Below are 20,084 nucleotides of genomic sequence, written 5' to 3'. Positions count from 1 at the left end.
TGGTGTGATCTTTGCTCACTGCAACCTCTGCCTCCCGGGTTCAAGCAATTCTCCTGCCTCACCCTCCCCAGTAGCTGGGACTAAAGACGTGTGCCACTACACCCAGCTAACTTTTGTATTTTTAGTAGAGATGGGGTTTCACAATTACATGCAGTCCCTCTTAAAAATTTACCTCATTTTAGAGATGGGAATGAAGACTCAAAGTGTTTTGACCAGGCCTGGCGTGGTGGCTCACACCTGTAATCCCAGCACATTGGGAGGCTGAGGCAGGTGGATCACCTGAGGTCAGGAGATCAAGACCATCCTGGCTAACATAGTGAAACCTTGTCTCTACTAAAACTACCAAAAATTAGCCAGATGTGGTGGCACGTGCCTGTAGTCCCAGCTACTTAAGAGGCTGAGGCAGGAGAATTGCTTGAACCCGAGATCATGCCACTGCACTCCAGGAGGGGAGACAAAGCAAGACTCTGTCTCAAAAAAAAAGAAGAAAAAAAAAAAAATCACACAGTGAGCAGCAGAAATAGGACCTAGATGCACATGTGACTCTCAGGTCCATTCTTGACCCTGCATGTGTGCGAAGATAGCAGCATGGTCTGGGCCACACCGTGGCAGGTCTGGGATACACTAGATAAGTCACCTTTGTGTCTGACAGGCTCAGGAATTGTTTCATATCTTCCTGCCTCCTTATTGAAGCTGACTCAAGAAAAGCTTTCAGATAATGAAATTTTAGTATACTCCATAGCAGTTAATTGAGCATTTAACCATTTAAACTGTTTTTCTTTCTTTTTTTATTTTATTTTATTTTATTTTAAAGATGAGGTTTCTCCATGATGGCCAGGCTGGTCTTGAACTCCTGACCTCAGGTTATCCACCCACCTCAGCCTCCCTCTTTCTTTCTTTTCTTTTTTTTGAGATAGAGTCTCACGCTGTTGCCCAGGCTGGAGTGCAAAGGTGCCATCTCAGCTCATTGCAACCTCCACCTCCCAGGTTCAAGCGATTCTCCTGCCTCAGCCTCCCAAGTTACGGATTACAGGCACCTGCCACCACACCCAGCTAATTTTTTGTATTTTTAGTAGAGACAGGGTTTCACCATGTTGGCCAAGCTGGTCTCGAACTCCTGACATCAGGTGGTCCACCTGCCTCGAGTGCTGGGATTACGGGAGTGAACCACCATGCCAGGCCCATTTCTTCTCTTGACTGGGGCAATGGTGACTTCTGGCCAGCTCCTCTCAGAATGTCAGCCTGAGAAGAGACAGTGATGGGAGAGAAAGGGAAGGAATGGGGAGAAGGTCAAAGGTCGCAAGAGGCGGTTGAGAAATATAGGTACTAGGGGCCTGTTAGGAGGAACAAAAGAGTAACTTTTATTCTAACTTTTCTTTCAAACAATATCGTTTAACAAGAAAGAAACCACAACTGACCACCGCCAAAATCTTGAGTGATGGGAGAGGAAATGTGTGTGGATCAAGCGTCTGGATTATCATTTGAGATGTGTATTTGTTTTCTCTCCTTCATTGCCCTCTCCATGCAAACAGGCTGTTGGCTCTCTGTCATTGCCTGAGTGGAGGCATGCGGCAGAGTTGAAAGCAGCTAAGAAATCTTTCTGGCTTTTGTTTTACAAAATGGATTTACTTAATTTGTTTTTTGGTAAGGAGGCAAAGGGGTTTTGGGCTAACAGACTGTGCGTCTTGAAAAAATTTGGAAGGAAATAGTTTTCTCCAGCCCCCCTGCTGCAAAAAAACAAAACAAAACAAAAACCATATCTTGGTTTATGAGATATGGTAGAGAAGACAGAAGAGAGAAGATTGGGCAATGCTAAGGGCAGATGGAAGAGGAGCCCTGCTTCTTGGAGTGTCCCGGGGGAGCCAGGTCCTCAGAGAGTGATAGATGTTAGTGCTTGTAGGCAGTCGGGACTGTCTTGCAAAAAGATGCCCCCAGGCCTTGACTGGGGACAGTGGCTCACGCCTGTAATCCCAGCACTTTGGGAGGCAGAGGCAGGTGGATCACTTGAGGTCAGGAGTTCAAGACCAGCTTGGCCAGCATGGCAAAACCCTGTCTCTTACTAAAAATACAAAAATTAGCTTGGCATGCTGGTGGGTGCCTGTAATCCTAGCTACTCAGGAGGCTGAGGCAGGAGACTTGCTTGAACTCGGGAGGCAGAGGTTGCAGTGAGCTGAGATTGCACCATTGCATTCCAGCCTGGGCAACAGAGTGAGACTCTGCTAAAAAAAAAAAAAAAAAAAAAAGCCCAGGCCTGAGAAATGGATGGACTGGAAGGGCCCAGGGAAGACCTCTGAAGATGGTTGGCAGATGACCTGATGCCCACCCCCGCTTACCTCCCTGGCACAACTCCGGGTAAATGAGGAGAACCCAGAAGGCCTGGATGGAAGCCCAGGGTCAGAAATTAGGATAGTTAGAAGTACAGAGTTGCTCCTTGTGAACCCCCAGGATGCAAGAGATGTCGCAGAAGCCTGGACATGAGTGTTACAGCTGAGGTCCTGGGGGCATCATCAGCTAATGATGTATTTGAGGTATCATCATTGATTAATACCAGAATGCTAATAATTTTTCTTTGTTTTTGTTTTCTATCTTGTTGAAAAACTTGCAATTTTTGTACTGTAGTGGAACCAACAGAATTGCGCTGTTGACAATTTTTCTATGTAGTTTTATGGCTTTTTTTTTTTTTTGAGACAGAGTCTCACTCTGTTGCCCAGGCTGGAGTGCAGTGCTGTGATCTCAACTCAATGCAACCTCTGCCTCCTGGGTTCAAGCAATTCTCCTGCATAGGCCTCCTGAGAAGCTGGGACTACAGGCGCCTGCCACCATGCCTGGCTAATTTTTGTATTTTTATTTATTTATTTTTTAATTTTTGATACAGAGTCTCACTCTGCTGCCCAGGCTGGAGTGTAGTGGCGTGACCTCAGCTCTCTGCAACATCTGCCTATTGGGTTCAAGTGATTCTCCTGCCTCAGCCTCCTGAGTAGCTGGGACTACGGGTGCCTGCCACCACGCCTGGCTAATTTTTTGTATTTTTAGTAGAGACGGGTTTTACTATGTTGGCCAGGCTGGTCTTGAACTCCTGACCTCAAGTGATCCAGCAGCCTCAGCCTCCCAAAGTGCAAGGATTACAGGCGTGAGCCACCGTGTTGGGCCTTTATTTTTTATTGTACTTATTTATTTTTGAGTTGGAGTCTTGCTCTGTCACCCAGACTGGAGTGCAGTGGCCCAATCTCTCAGCTCATTGCAACCTCTACCTCCTGGGTTCAAGCAATTCTCTTGCCTCAGCCTCCCAAGTAGCTGGGATAACAGGCGCCCACCAGCATGCCCTGCTAATTTTTGTATTTTTAGTAGAGACAGACTTTCACCATATTGGCTAGGCTGGTCTTGAACTCCTGAACTCAGGTGATCTGCCACCTCGGCCTCCCAAAGTGCTGGGATTACAGGTGTGAGCCACTGCTCCAAGCCAATTTTTGTATTTTTAGTAGAGACTGGGTTTTGCCATGTTGGCCACGCTGGTCTTGAACATCTGGCCTTAGGTGATCTGCCCATCTTGGCCTCCCAAAGTGCTGGGATTATAGGCATGAGGCACCTGTTTTATGTATGTTTGATGGCTCCTACTTGTTTCTGTTTTATGGCTTTTTTCCTTTTGGGAAATTCTGGGGCGACACAGCCCTTCATCCTGCCCCTAACTGAGCTTGGTGCTGCGTTTCCAGTGGGGTTAGCGGTCATGAGACCTCCAGAGGGTATGGTGAGCGGTGCTTCCTCAAGCTTTACTTCCACACTTGTGTGCCTGCTACGACAGGCCTTTCCAGAAAGGCTTTCTTTTTTTCTTTCTTTTTTGAGACAGAGTCTAGCTCTGTCACCCAGGCTAGAGTGCAGTGGTGTGATCTCGGCTCACTGCAAACTCCGCCTCCTGGTCAAGTGATTCTCCTGCCTCAGCCTCCTAAGTAGCTGGGACCACAGGCATGTGCCCCCATACCTGGCTCATTTTTTGTATTTTTAGTAGAGATGGTGTTTCACCGTGTTGGCCAGGACGGTCTCGATCTACTGACCTCGTGATCGGCCCACCTCAGCCTCCCAAAGTCCTGGGATTACAGGTGTGAGCCACTGTGCCCGGCCTCCAGAGAGGCTTTCTTTGCTTTCTCAGAAGCAGACTGTGTAGAGGCTGCAGAGACCACGCTGTGTCCAGAAGCAACTGGCTGGATTCAGCAATGCGCTGCTGCCCTGAGGAAATCTGAGACTGCCTCCTTGGGAGATGGAAGTAAACTCAAGGGCTAAGTAAATATCTTGGTGCTGCACTGCCCTGGGTTTTCCGGAGTTTGCATTCTTGGGCCCAACTTTTCACAGGATGGTTGGAATATGGAGAAAGAGAAAAAATAACCCTGGCGGTGGCCCATCTGAATTCTGCCTCCCAGTTTTCCCAGAACAGATTTTCCACCCAAATGACTGAAATGGAGGAGTGTGTGTGTGTGTGTGTGTGTGTGTGTGTGTGTACGTGCAGGCCAAGGAGAAGAACCACCAGGTGGAGGGAAGAGAAGTTGGAGGGTGGAACAGGAAGGCAGGAGGCAGGGCTGGCTCCCACTTTGTTGACTTAGCAAGTCTGGCTGCAAAGCCAAGGCCTTTGGAAAGAAGGGCCTCCCTGCTTCGGGCAGTTTTCCAGGACTGAGCTAGATCCCGCCTTGTTTATGGGCAGGACAGTTCTGTTGGGTTCCTGCGCACCAAGGTTTGGAGAATGTCACCAGGATTTGCCCTTTGTGATGGCCCATGGAGTAAAGCACCACCATGGTTTTAAAGGAAGATACTCCTCCCACCTCACAGGGTTTTCCAGTTCTTCTAGCCTTTGAGTCAGGAAGAGAAATTTCCCCTGGAGGCACGCTCCACGTTGTAACCTTTGCAAGGTGCAGTTGGTTTTCTTTTTCTTTCTTTTTTTTTTCTTTTTTTCTGATGAGGTAGTCTTGATTTCAAAAGCGATCGATACCCTCTCATTAGCTGTTGAACAAATGTGGCAGATGTAAGTTAGAGCCGTGCATCTGGGAGCTCCAGGCAGGCGCCTGCATTTCTCTGGGCTGCTGCCTGTGGCTTTATCCTATTTGTCCACCAGGTGGCAGTAAAGACCCACTGACTCCGCTGTCTCCGTACGAAACACCGACTCCGCAGTCTCCGGGACATCCAAGGGCTTCGGAGGAGAGGCTGAGGCTGACTCATCGTTACCTTCCTGTTAGTTGGCGTCCTGCTGATTGGCAAACCCACCTGTGAATCCTCAGGATTTACTCCGGATTTACAGCTGAGTTTTCTCAGAAGCGGTTACTGTGAAATCTAGGGTCAGGGTCATCATCATTACTCCCAGCACCTGCCTTAATCTGGCACGTGGTAAGCGCTTTATAAGTGCCTGCTGACATCAGCCAAAGTGTGTGCACATGGGAAGGAAGGTGGACGGCATTGTGCTGAGTCCCACCTGCCAGGTGATTGTTCTTATGAAGTAGGGTTTATAATTCCCACTTCAAAAAGAGAAATCGAGGCTCAGGGAGGTGAAATAACTGACCAAAGTTCACAAAGATAGGATGTGACCCAAGTCATCTGACTCCACGTTTTTAGCCTTGTATGCTGGCTGTACTGAGGTGGGAAACATTTAGATTCAGCAAGGGTCTAGGATGAACTTAGTTTCAGAAAAGCAAGGGAGTCTAGTGTAGGTGTGATCTTTATTCATTAACGTTTTTCTCAGCACCTGCCATATGCCGTGTACTCAGGAGGAAGAGGTAGAAGCCGTAGTTCCTGCTTTCACGGAGCTCAGAGTGGAGCGGGGAGGCGATGGCACACAGATAGGTCATTACAACACCATCCATCCATGAACTATGGAAAGGGTAAGCCCGGGGTGTGGGGGATCCCAGAAGGGGTGGGGGATAAAGGAGACCCCTCAAAGGAAATGACCTCTCAGCTGAATTCTTTTTTTTTTTTTTTTTTTTTTTGAGACGGAGTTTCGCTCTTGTTACCCAGGCTGGAGTGCAATGGCGCGATCTCAGCTCACCGCAACCTCCGCCTCCTGAGTTCAGGCAATTCTCCTGCCTCAGCCTCCTGAGTAGCTGGGATTACAGGCACGCGCCACCATGCCCAGCTAAGTTTTTGTATTTTTAGTAGAGACGGGGTTTCACCATGTTGACCAGGATGGTCTCAATCTCTTGTTGACCAGGATGGTCTCGATCTCTTGACCTCGTGATCCACCCGCCTCGGCCTCCCAAAGTGCTAGGATTACAGGTGTGAGCCACCGCCCCGGCTTTTTTTTTTTTTTTTTTTTTAAATATAGTCTTACTCTCTTGCCTAGGCTGGAGTGCAGTGACATGACCTCAGCTCACTGCAACCTCCGCCTCCCTGGTTCAAGCAATTCTCCTGCCTCAGCCTCCCGAGTAGCTGGGATGACAGGCGTCTGCCATCATGCTTGGCTAATTTTTGTAGTTTTAGTAGAGACAGGGTTTCCTCATGTTGGCCAGGCTGGTCTCAAACTCCTGACCTCAAGTAATCCACCTGCCTCGGTCTCCCAAAGTGCTGGGATTACAGGCTTGAGCCACTGCGTCGGCCTCAGCTGAATTCTTTAGGACTTGCTAGGCACGTAGTGGTGGGGGGTCATCTAGGCAGAGAGAGCTGTGTGTGCAAAGATCCCAGGAGTGAGAGGACTTGAAGTGTTTGGAGGAGCTGGCAAGGGAGGGGGTGAGCGATGATGTCCGGTAATCACAGGGCGTTGGAAGTCATGCTGAGGGGCTTGAAAGGTTTTTAACAGGCATGTGACATGGGCAGATTTTCATTTTTGGAAGATTCTTCTAGTTTCTGGTGGGGAGTGGCAGGAAAAGGCTGATAATGAAGGTAGGGAGGCCAGGCTGGGGGCTGTAGCCTAACGAGAGGATGGTGACCTCAACTAGGGTAATGGCTATGGAGATGGAAGGAGGCGGACAGACTAGAACTATTTATAGAAGGCAGAGCTGACAGGAGTAGGGATAGATTGCCTGTGAGGGGAGGGTGAGGGAGAGAGAAGAATTTGGGATGACCTTGAGGTCCTGGGTTAGGAAACCAGGTGGATGGAATAAGCTTTTTTTGTTTGTTCGTTTGTTTTTTTTGAGATGGAGTTTCACTCTTGTTGCCCAGGCTGGAGTACAGTGGCAGAATCTTGGCTCACTGCAACCTCTGCTTCCCGGGTTCAAGTGATTCTCCTGCCTCAGCTTCCTGAGTAGCTGGGATAACAGGCATCCACCACCACACCTTGCTAATTTTTTTGTATTTTTAGTAGAGACGTGGTTTCTCCATGTTCGTCAGGCTGGTCTCGAACTCCTGACCTCAGGTGATCCACCTGGCTTGTCCTCCCAAAGTGCTGGGATTACAGGCATGAGCCACCACACCCAGCTGGAATAACCTCTTAAGGGTGAATGATCTTTATAATTTATATGCACTTTCACATCCACTCTTTCAAGAGGATGGCACTCCACGTTCCTGCATTCTCAGGGTTTAGAAGACCCGCCCCCACCCTCAGGATGGTGTAGCCCTGAGCCTTGACCTCGTGCAGGTCTTGCCTCTAGGGTACTGTTTTTCCTGTGCTCTCCTCTCTCAGAGCAGATGCTCAGGGAACGGCACTTTTCTTGCACAGGGTGCCTGGAGTGGACTCTGCTAGCCTCTCCCATATCCATTCCCCTTCTCTTGGTGACCATACCTTTCCCATGCAGTCCATGAGCTTTGGGGAAGGCTAATTCCCCTGCCCCCCTGCACACAGGGGCAGGGCATAGGGCTCAGGACTCAGCTAACTCTCATAACTGAGTCCTTGTCTTCTGTGTTCATTTCCTAGGCCTGCCATAACAAATTGCCACAAATTTAGTGGCTTAAAATAACAGAAATGTATTCTCCCATGGTTCTGAAGGGCAAAAATCTGCAATCAGAGTATTGGCAGGGCTGTGCTCCCTCCAGAGCTTCTAGGGGAGTTTGTTTCTTGCCTCTTCCGGCTCCTGATGGCTGCTGGCCTCCTTGGCTTATGGCTGCTTCCAATCACTGCTTCATATTTACATGGTTTTCCCCTCTCTTCTCCTCTATCTCTTATAAGGATACTTGTCACTGGATTTAGGGACCACTTGGGTAATCCAGGACGATCTCATCTTAAGACTCTTAATTATACCTGGAAAGATCATTTTTCCAAATCAGGTCACATTCATGGGTTGCAGGGGTTAGGAAGAAAACATAATTTTGCAAGGGTGTTGTATTAGTCCGTTCTCACACTGCTGAAAAGAACTGTCAGAGACTGGATAGTTTATAAAGGAAAGAAGTTTAATTGTTCACTGTTCTGCAGGGCCGGGGAGGCCTCAGGAAACTTACAGTCATGGTGGAAGGGGAAGCAGACACTCCACATGGCGGCAGGAAGGAGAAGTGCCGAGCAAAATGGGGGAAAGGGCCCCGATAAGACCATCACCAGACCTTGTGAGAACTCACTATCATGAGAACAGCGTGAGGGTAACTGCTGCCCCCATGATTATATCACCTCCCACCGGGTCCCTTTCATGGCATGTGGGGATTATGGGATTTACAATTCAAGATGAGATTTGGGTGGGGAAACAGCCAAACCATATGAGTGCCGTCCAACCTACTACAGCCTTTGTAGATGGCAAGATAGGACAAAATTGAGACTGTGATGACACTGGTGAGCCCCTGTCAATCAATCCAGAAGACTGCCTGCTTCAGGGCTTTGCGTTATTTAACAACGAATCCTCCTTATTGCTTTAAGCCACTTTGACACAATCTGCCACGCCCCATCACTGGCTGCTGAATGAGCCCTACTGAAACACAGCGCCCCTCTGGCATCCTGCATGCGGGCAGTGGCGTGTGGTGGAGATTGGAATCCTTCTTGGTTGGGCTCTATTGTGGACACTCTGTGTGACCTTGGGCAGACCACAGCTTTGCTGACCATCAGTTTGAATATATAAATGGGCCCTTGTCCCTGCAAAAGGCTCTTCAAAATGGAAGCCGCTGTGGTTTCTGTTGTTATGGCTTCTGCATTCCAAGAAAGACGTAATAGGACTGGAAAAGGGCCAGACAATGGAGTGATGAAGGGCTTTTACCATGAGGGCAATCTCCACAATTAGAATTCTCCAGCCAGGAAAGATGGAGGCTGAGCAGGGAGCATAATTAAATCCCTTTCTATGGTACAGCATATCCACAAAGCAGGCCAGACTCATCCAATTCCGGAATCCTTATCATATATATGTATAGTAGCCAAATACAGCAGCCCAGCCACTATATATATAGTGTGTGTCTATGTGTGTATAATCTATATAAAGAGAGGCACTTCTGAAAGTTTGAGAAGTTGTTTTAAGTGCCGTGTTCCATGGTGGGGCTGCACTCTAGGCACTCGGACAGCTTAGTGTAGTGCATCTGGAATCGGGGAGACCTCAGCTCCGCTTCTGGCTTCAGTTGTGTGACTGTGAGCAAACCCCTTTTCTCCCTGAGTCTGAGATTGTGCGTTGGTAAACTGGGGGTAATAATTCTGGCAACAAACCAGAAGCGAGCTGCCACAGATGCCCACTGTTCTACCCGCCCACCAGCACGGGCAGCTCTGTGCCTCTGCCTCCTGCTGGTCCTCTCGATGGCCAGCCGAGGATCTCCCCACTCAGGCGTGAGGTCTCATCCCCTCTCTCTTGCTCAATGACCACTCAGGCGATTCTCCCATCTTTCCCACACCATCCATTTCCCCCTCTCTGCTAGATTACTCTCACATTTACAAAAACACTATTACGTCTTCCATCTTAAAACCACCCTCCTGGCCGGCCACAGTGGCTCACGTCTATAATCCCAGCATTTTGGGAGGCCAAGGTGGGGTGGGTGGATCACAAGGTCAGGAGTTTGAGACCAGCCTGGCCAACATAGTAAAACCCTGTCTCTACTAAAAATACAAAAATTAGCTGGGTGTGGTGGCAGGTGCCTGTCTGTAATCCAAGCTACTCGGGAGGCTGAGGCAGGAGAATCGCTTGAACCCAGAAGGCAGAGGTTGCAGTGAGCAGAGATCACACCACTGCACTCCAGCCTGGGCGACAGAGCGAGACTCTGTCTCAAACAAACCAACCAACCAACCAACCAACCAACCAACAAACAAACAAACCAACCACTCTCCCTTGATTCCACTCTCCCTCTAGCTACTGCCCACCTTCTCAGCTCTACTCCGCAGCAAAACCCCTTTAAAGAATTGTCTCTACTCATTGTCTCTTACAGCTCAGGGAATCTGTACAAAATGAATGTGCCCGTGTAAGGACCACCCAGATTAAAAAAAATAGTACCAGTTCCCCAGAAATCCAGCCCCCTCCCCGTCACTTACACCTCTTTATACTCTAAGGTAAGAACTATCCTGATTTATTACATTATCCTGATTTATTCATTTTATCTTACTTTATTGTAAAATACACATCAAAGTTACCATTTTAACCATTTTAAAATGCACAACTCAGCGGCATTTAGTACATTCACAGTGTAGTGCACCCATTACCACTCCCCAGTCGCAGAACATTTTCATCGCTTCAAAAGGGAAGCCCACATCCATTAGCCGTCATGCTCCGTTCCCCAACGGCCTCAGCCCTGGCAACCACTCAACTGCTTTTTATCTCTGTGGACCTGCCGATTCTGGGTATTTCGTATAAAAAGAATCATCTTTTGTGTCTGGCTTCTTTCACTCCACATAATATTTTCAAGGTTCATTCATGTTGTAGCATGCATCAATACTTCATTCTTTTTTTTTTTTTTTTGAGATGGAGTCTTGGTCCGTCGCCCAGGCTGGATGGAGTGTGGTGGCGCAATCTTAGCTCACTGTAGCCTCTGCCTCCTAGGTTCAAGCAATTCTCTTGCCTCAGCTTCCCCAAGTAGCTGGGATTAAAGGTGCCTGCCACCATGCCTGGCTAATTTTTTTTTTTTTTTTTTTTGTATTTTTAGTAGAGATGGGGTTTTGTCATGTTGGCCAGGCTGCTCTTGAACACCTGATCTCAAGTGATCCGCCTGCCTCGGCCTCCCAAAGTGCTGGGATTACAGGTGTGAGCCACCATACCTGCCCTCTATTGTGTATTTCAAAGTAGCTAGAAGAGAGGACAATATTATACTCCCTAATATGAGATCACGAGGTCAGGAGTTCGAGGCCAGCCAGGGCAACATGGCAAAAACTCATCTCTACAAAAAAAAAAATAGCTGGGCTTGGTGGTGCATGCCTGTAGTCCCCATTACTCAGGAGACTGAGGTGGGAGTATTGCTCAAGCCTCGGAGGTTGAGGCTGCAGTGAGCTGTGATCCTGCCACAGTACTCCAGCCTGGGTGACAGATCAAGACCCCGTCTCAAAGAAGAAAAAAACAGACAATAGATAGTTGTTAACTATAGTCACTCTACTTCGCTGTCGAACAATAGAACTTACACGTTTTACTTAGCTGTATGTTTGTACCCATTAACCTGCCTCTTTTCTCCCCCCTTCAATGTTGTACCCTCTAATGTGCGATTCATCCACGTTGTTGCAGGTAGCAGTAGTTTTCTCACTTTCATTGCAGGGTAATAGGTCATTATGTGAATATATTACCATTTACTAATCTTTGATGAGTTATCTCCAGTTTGCGTTATTATGAAGAATGCTACGAGTGTCTTTGTTCATGTCTTCTGGTGAACATAGGTACAGATTGATATTAGATATATACCTAGGAAGGGAATTGCTGGGTCATAGATTATAAACATGTTCAGCTTTAGTAGATACTGCCGAAGGTTGTCTTAAGATTGAGCCAGTTTTCACTCCCATAGTAAGTGTATGGGCAGCTGGGGGCAGTAGCTCACCCCTGTAATCCCAGCACTTTGGGAAGCTGAGGAGGGCGGATCACGAGATCGGGAGATCGAGACCGTTCTGGCTAATACGGTGGAACACTGTCTCTACTAAAAATACAAAAAATTAGCCAGGCGTGGTGGCACGTGCCTCTAGTCCCAGCTACTTGGGAGGCTGAGGCAGGAGAATCGCTTGAACCTGGGAGGCAGAGGTTGCAGTGAGCCGAGATCATGCCACTGCACTCCAGCCTGGGCAACAGAGCTAGACTCTGTCTCAAAAAAGAAAGAAATAAAAAAAAGAAAGCCTTTCTGGAAAGGCCTGTCTTAGCAGGCACACAAGTGTGGAGAGTAAAGCTTGAGGAAGCACCGCTCACCATACCCTCTGGAGGTCTGCATCTAAATGAGAGACTCCATCTAAAAAAAAAATCGAATGGCTGGTAGTTTACTTGAGGCAAACTCTCAACTCTGCCATTCCACCAAGCCTGCTCCTGCCAATGATCAGTGCTCAGTCATCATCTTGTGTGGACCACCACCTTGAGAGTTTCGAGGAGTGCTGGTTAGGTACATTTTAGGATAGTCCACTATTGGGATTTCCTCTGCTTTTCTCACGGCACGACTGGTTACTTGATGTCTATTACTATGTGCTAAGTAAGATGCTCAGTCCTGATTCAGAGATAAAGCCTAGGTTCTTTTCTTTCTTTCTTTTTTTTTTTTTAGATGGAGTCTCGCTCTGTTGCCCAGGCTGGAGTGCAGTGGCACCATCTGGGCTCCTGGGCTCACTGGACTCCCAGTTCCAAGCGATTCTCCTGCCTCAACCTCCTGAGCAGCCGGGACCACAGGTGTGCGCCACCACGGCTGGCTAATTTTTGTTTTTGTTTTTTTTTTAGTAGAAACAGGGTTTCACCATGTTGGCCAGGTTGGTCTTGAACTCCTGACCTCAGGTGATCTGCCTGCCTCAGCCTCCCAAAGTGCTGAGCCTAGGTTCTTAGCTTGTGCTCACCCAACAGCCTTGGATACAGCCTCCATGTCTCGATTCCCTCAGTGTGGCTTCCAGGGCCCCACACTCTCTTGTTTTTCGTTTAACCACAGCGGCTGCCCCTCTTCACCCCTGCATTCTGGTTTCTCTTCTCTCTGACCTCAGACTGTTGGTTGTGCTTCAGGACTTAGCCTTTAATTCTCTTCTCTATATTCACTCTGCTGGTGAGCTCATGCAGCCTCATGGCTTCAAATACCACATGTATGCTGATATCTCCCAAATTTATATCAATAGCCTGGAATTCTCTCCTTAATTCCATATCTATATCTATCTATCTATCTATTTATCTATTTTTTTGAGACTGGGTTTCAGTGTGTCACCCAGGTTGGAGAGCAGTGGATGATCACAGCTCACTGAAGCCTTGACTTCTCAGGCTCACATGATCCTCTCACCTCAGCCTTCTGAGTAGCTGGGACTACAGACTCATGTCATCACGCCCTGCTAATTTCTGTATTTTTTTGTAGAGACAGGGTTTTGCGGTGTGGCCCATGCTGGTCTTGAACTCCTGAGCTCTAATAATCCTCCTGCCTTGGCCTCCCAAAGTGCTGGGATTACAGGCATATGCCACTGTGCCCAGTCAATCCATATATCTAACTGCTGACTTGGCATTTCCCCTTGAATGTTTAATAGCTTAAATTTGGCTGGTGCGGTGGCTTACGTCTGTAATCCCAGCACTTTGGGAGACCGACGTGGGTAGATCATGAGATCAGGAGTTCAAGACCAGCCTGGCCAAGATGGTGAAACCCCATCTTTACTAAAAATACAAAAATTAGCCATGCATGGTGGCAGGGGCCTGTAATCCCAGCTACTTGGGAGGCTGAGGCAGGAGAATCACTTGAACCCGGGGGATGGAGGTTGCAGTGAGCCAAGATCGCACCACTGAATTCCAGCCTGGGTGACAGAGTGAGACTCTGTCTCAAAAAACAAACAAAACAAAACAAAAAAAACACAGAAAAAATAGCTCAAATTCACCAACTCTAAAACGTACCTTCTTTTTTTTTTTTTGAGACAGAGTTTTACTCTGTCACCCAGGCTGGAGTGCAGTGGTGTGATCTCAGCTCACTGTAACCTCCGCCTCTTGGGTTCAAGCAATTCTCCTGCCTCAGCCTCCAGAGTAGCTGGGACAACAGGTGGCTGCCACTGTGCCTGGCTAATTTTTGTATTTTTAGTAGAGATGGGTTTTCGCCGTGTTGGCCAGGCTGGTCTCGAATGCCTGACCTATGATCTGCCTGCCTCAGCCTTCCAAAGTGCTGGGATTACAGGCGTGAGCCGCTGTGCCCAGCCTCCCTTTTTTTATACCTTACATCCAGTGTCAGGAACCTATTTGGTTCTGCCTTTAACACAGCCAAATATAATCTCATTTTTCTCTTGCTACCATCCTTGCCAGAGCCACTATTAATATTCACCTGGATTACTGGAATAGTTTCCTATTTGGTCTTCTTGCTTCCATTCATGTATTCTTTTTTATTTTGAGACAGAGTTTTGCTCTTGTTGCCCAGGCTGGAGTGCAATGGTGAAATCTTGGCTCACCGCAACCTCTGCCTCCCCGGTTCAAGCGATTCTCCTGCCTCAGCCTCCTGAGTAGCTGGGATTACAGGCACCCTCCACCATGCGTGGCTAATTTTTTGTGCTTTTAGTAGAGATGGGGTTTCTCCATATTGGTTAGGCTGGTCTTGAACTCCCGACCTCAGGTGATCCGCCCGCTTTGGCCTCCCTGAGTACTGGGATTACAGGCATGAGCCACCGCACCCGGCCATTCATGTATTCGTAGCAGAGAAGCCAGGGTGATCCTTTTACTATATACGATTGTACCAATATTCACTCCCACAGGAAGTGTGTGAAAGTTCTTCGTTAGATCTTCTTCCTCTGCTCAAACTCCTCCAGTGGCTCCATATTTCTGAGGAGGATCCACATTTTTACAATGGCATGCCAGGCCTTGTACGACCTCTTGTTACGTATGTGACTTCATCTCTTACTTCTGCTTGGCTCTCCACACTCCACACCTTTCTCGTGTTCCTGGAGCAAGCCAGGCATGACCCTGCTTTTGGGCCTCCGTGTTGGCTATTGCTGCTGCCTGCCTGAAATGCGCCCCCACAGACAGTCTTATGGCTAACTCCCTTGCCGCCATAAAGCCTTGCTCAGCTGGCTTGAGGGTTTCTGCCTGGTATCTGTGAATTTAAACATAAGGACTGGCTCGTGGTTTACATCAGGGTAAACATGTTTTTCTTTCTATACACTTTCTTTTTTTTTTTTTTGAGACGGAGTCTTGCTCTGTTGCCTGGGCTGGAGGGCAGTGGTGCAAACTTGGCTCACTACAACCTCCACCTCCTGGGTTCAATGATTCTCCCACCTCAGCCTCCAGAGTAGCTGGGACTACAGGCGCGTGCCACCACACTCGGATAATTTTTTGTATTTTTAGTAGAGACGGTGTTTCACCGTGTTAGCCAGGATGGTCTCGATCTCCTGACCTGGTGATCCTCCCTCCTCAGCCTCCCAAAGTGTTGGGATTACAGGCGTGAGCCACTGCGCCCAGCCTTTCTATACGCTTTCAAAGTTTGACACGGGTCATTTTCCTTGCTCTTTTGTGGGACATGTGTCTATTTCGAGTCTGCCCTTCTATGTATTGGAGATACAGCCCAGCTTTACAGGCGGGCTCTCTTGTTCCATCTCCAGCTCAATGGGCTGGGGTTTGTTTCCTCTTTCATGCACTCTATGGGGGATTAAGAGTTGAAGCTCGTGATCCGCCCGCCTCAGCCTCCCAAAGTGCTGGGATTACAGGTGTGAGCCTGTGTGCCTGCCCTCCCCTTAGTTCTTTAGCCCTTAGTCTCTTTTAGTTTTCATTTGAAATATATGTATATATAAAATAATAATATATAAATAAAACCTATTCATTAAAATTATACTCACATATAATTTTAATGAATGTGAACATATTGTTAATGAATAAATTATAAAATTATTAAATTATATATATTTTGAATAATTTTTTTCTGAAAGTCTAAAATAAAATCTATTCATTAAAATTATATATATTAGGCCAGATGTGGTGGCTCATGCCTGTAATCCCAGCACTTTGGGAAGCCGAGGCAGGAAGATCACTTGAGGTCAGGAGTTTGAGACCAGCCTGGCCAACATGGTGAAACTCCATCTCTACTAAAAATAGAAAAATTACAGGTGGGGCTCGCCTGTAATCTCAGCCGCTTAGGATGCTGAGGCAGAGGATCACTTGAGCCTAGGAGGCAGAGGTTGCAGTGAGCTGAGATTGCGCCACTGCACTCCAGCCTGAGCAACAGAGTGAGACTTTGTTTCCAAAAAAAATTATATATATAACCACATATAATTTTAATGAATAGATTTTATTTTAGATTTTCAGAAAAAGTGAGAACATAGCTCCACAACAATGTGAATATGTGTAATGCCACAGAACTGTAGACTTGAAAGTGCTGAAAATAAAAAATTGCATGTTATGTATGTTTTACCATTGTTTTCAGAAATCAAACAAAAAGCCAGGCACAGTGGCTCATGCCTTTAATCCTAACACTTTGGGAGGCTGAGGCAGGAGGATTGCTTGAGCCCAGGAGTTTGAGACTGGCCAGGGCAACATAGTGAGACTCTGTCTCTATAAAAATTAAAAACATTAGTTGGGTGTGTTGGCACATACCTGTAGTCCCAGCTACTTGGGAGGCTGATGTGGGAGGATTGCTTGAGCCTGAGGCTGTAGTGAGCCATGATTGCGCCCTGCATTCCAGCCTGGGCAACAGACCAAGATCCCGTCTGAAAAAAAACACTGAACAAAACAATGAAGAAAAGTCCGAGAAGCTACAGCACAGAGTTCCCATATGCCCTACACCAATTTCCCCTATTATTATCATCCGACATTAATGTGATACATTTGTTATAATTAATGCACCAAGAATGATACACTATGATTAGCTGGAGGCCATGGTTTATTTAGATTTCCTTACATCCGATCTGCTCTCTTTTCACTTTTAGGATCCTGTCAGGGACACCTCCTCACAATTAGTTGTTGTACCTCTTTAGACTCCTGTGGTGGTTTTTCAGACTTTTTTGACTGGTTATTTTGTTTTGTTTGATTTTTTAAATTTAGGCCGGGTGCGGTGGCTCATACCTGTAATCCCAGCACTTTGGGAGGCCGAGGTGGGTGGATCACTTGAGGTCCAGGAGTTAGAGACCAGCCTGGCCAACAGGGTGAAACCTCGTCTAATAAAGATACAAAAATTAGCCAGGCATGGTGGCGCAGGCCTGTAATCCCAGCAACTTGGGAGGCTGAGACATGAAAATCGCTTGAACCCAGGAGGCAGAGGTTGCAGTGAACTGAGATGGCACCACTGTACTCCAGCCTGGTCAACAGAGTGAGACCCTGTCTCATATAACATAAAATTTACCATTTGAACACTTTTTAAGTGTAGAGTTCAGCGGCATTAATCACATTCACATTGCGTAGAGCCATCACCACATCCATCTCCAGAACTTTTTCATCACTCCAACTGAAACTCGGTACCCATCCAACACTCCTGTTTCCTCCTGCCCCTCCTGTGGTAAGCACGCCTCTGCTTTCTGTCTCTACAACTCTGACTATTCTAGGTATCCTACAGAGGTGGACTCATTCCAGATTTGTTCCTTTCTTCTTCTTGTGTTTGTCGACCTTGACAGTTTTGAGGAGTGCTGGTCAGGTATTTTGTAGGATTTCCCACTATTGGGATTTGTCTGTTTTTCTTGTGACAAGACTGGATGCTTGATGTCTGTTTCTTACTGTCTGCCGAGTAAGATGCTAAGTGCTGGGGATTCAGAGGTACAGCCTAGGTTCTTAGCTGGTGCTCGTTTTGCAGATGTGGACTTCACTCTCAGAGAGTTTTCGTTATGTGCTCAGGGTCGCACAGCCAATAAATGGCAAAGATGAGATTTGAATTTGCCATTCTAGTTTAGACCTGCGCCTTCACTCCTTTTACGCAGGCCAACCAGAGCCAGCATCCCTACCCTCCTCCTGGGCCATTTACAATCAGTGGGGCTGCTTGGAGCCAGCCAGGTGCTGGGTGCTGGGCCACCTCCATGTAGCAGGCAGTAGCTCTCCACTCAGATTTTTCTAGTTTTTAAAATATGTATTTATTTATAAGACAGGGTCTGCCTCTGTCACCCAGGCTGGAATGCAGTGGCACAATCATGGCTCAATGCAGCCTCAACTTCCCTGGCTCAAGTGAGCCTCCTGAGTAGCTGGGACTACAGACACCTGCCACCACAGCTAGTTAATTTCTGTGTATTTCGTAGAGATGGTGTTTTGCCATGTTGCCCAGGCTCGTCTTTAACTCTTGAGCTCAAGCAATCCTCCCACCTAGGTCTCCCAAAGTGCAGGGATTATAGGCATGAGCATTGTGCCCAGTCTTCCTTAAAAAAATTAAGAAAATTTTTTTTTCTTAATTTTTTTGTTTGTTTTTTTGAGATGAGTGTCGCTCTGTCACCAGATTGGAGTGTGGTGGCGTGATCTCAGCTCACTGCAACCTCCGCCTCCCGGCATCAAGCAATTCTCCTGCCTCAGCCTCCCGAGCACTGGGACTACAGCCTCGTGCCACCATGCCCATCTAATTTTTTGTATTTTTAGTAGAGATGGGGTTTCACCGTGTTGGCCAGGATGGTCTCGATCTCTTGACCTTGTGATCCACCCGCCTTGGCCTCCCAAAGTGCTGGGATTACAGGTGTGAACCACTGTGCTTGGCCAATTTTTTCTTATTTTTCAAAAATTTGAAACATTTTATACATATATGAGTGTGTGTAATGCATGGGGTCAGTTTAAAGGATAATAATAAAAATAAATGCCCATGTTCTCAGCACCTAACTGAACACTTCTGTTTCCAGTACTTTCTAAACCCGCTGGGTGCTCCCCTCCCCTTAAGTCCCACCTTTTCCCCTTGCCCCAGCAGGTCATCACCGTCCTGAATTTTGTGTCTGTCATTCTGTTGCTTTTCTCTATGGTTTTACCACATAGGCATACACCCCATACATCGATATGTCGTTTAGTCTGGAGACATTGTTGGGCTTCTGTTGAATGAGGTCACACTGCATACGTTATGTTATGATTTGTCCTTTTCAGTCAACATTGTGTTTATGAGAGTCATTCATTCAGTTGTAGCTTATTCATTTTCACCACTATATAGTATTTCATTGTATGAATACGGAATGTATATTTTAATCCATTCTCATGGCCGTGGGGGTTTGGGCTGTTTGTACTTTTTGTCTTTCCAAGCAGTGCTGCTGAGAACGTTCTGCAGCCCATGTGGTGGGAGAGTTTCTCCAGCTGTCTTATGAAGAGCGGATTTACTGGCTCATAGAGTATGTGTGTTCTAGGTGACACCAAACTATTTTCCAAAGGCCTGGGTCCACCTCCACTCCCGCCAGCCATGTATGAGGGTCCTCACCCCTCCATATCCGCAGAGCTGTCTTTGGTGCTGGTCTGTCTTTCACCTCAGCTAAGTCCACATCTCAGAGGCCTTTGGCCGTACTCAGCACTCAGGCCTTACTTGGCCTCTGGCCTGAGTATCTCTGGTTTAGTCACTTGGACTTCCTGCTTCCCTGAACGTTTAAGCCCATGCTTGTATTGTTGGCTCCTGCCCCAGGTCCAGGCACAGAGCTCCAGCCCTGACTCCAGATTCTGGGTCCCGGTAAGGCTCTCTGTCTCCAGAGTGGTCAAGGAGGCTAGATCTCTCCTTCTCTTGCCAAGCAGGGTGGCACTGGAATTTTCCACCATGCAGGAGACAGTGTCTCCCCCACCCCTGGCCTTCTTCCCACCCTGAGAACCAGGAATCCTTAAGAGGGCTTTAATGGTTTTTCTTGAGGCCTTTTGGCAGGTGAACACCAGAACTGTCAGTACTGGCAGGAGGACGTGACATCTGTGCTGGCCCTAGGCCAGGCCACATGGACGTCTCTGTGCACAGAACCAGATCATCCAGCCCCAGGCCTCAGGTGCGTGGGCATGCACAGAGCCAGGCCCCACCCAGTTCAGGCCAGCCCCAGAGCCCACTCCTATTGCCTTCACCTTCCTACCAGATGCTCCTGTTTTTAAAAAATTATTTATTTATTTATAGAGATGAAGGCCTCACTATGTTTCCTAGGCTGGTCTCAAACTCCTGGCCTCAAGCGATCTTCCCACTTCAACCTTCCAAAGTGCTGGGTTGGTAGGTGTGAGCCACTGTGGCTGGCCTAGATGCTCCTTTCCTTAATGGTGACTGCACCA

General features: G+C 47.5%; 1 long non-coding RNA gene across 1 annotated transcript in view; it reads left to right on the top strand.

The window, feature by feature from the left end:
• Positions 1–5,560: 5,560 nt before the first annotated feature.
• LOC110568045 (uncharacterized) overlaps positions 5,561–20,084 on the top strand; it is a 31,351-nt gene continuing 16,827 nt past the window's right edge. Inside the window, exon 1 of the long non-coding RNA XR_002478369.2 lies at positions 5,561–5,858. This is a non-coding gene — a long non-coding RNA (uncharacterized LOC110568045). The remainder of the gene's footprint in view (positions 5,859–20,084) is intronic.

Source organism: Aotus nancymaae, unplaced genomic scaffold, assembly GCF_030222135.1.
Source record: "Aotus nancymaae isolate 86718 unplaced genomic scaffold, 86718_ANA_hifiasm-v0.15.2.pri h1tg000072l, whole genome shotgun sequence".
NCBI lineage: Eukaryota > Metazoa > Chordata > Mammalia > Primates > Aotidae > Aotus > Aotus nancymaae.
This window is presented reverse-complemented; position numbering and strand designations above follow the sequence as displayed.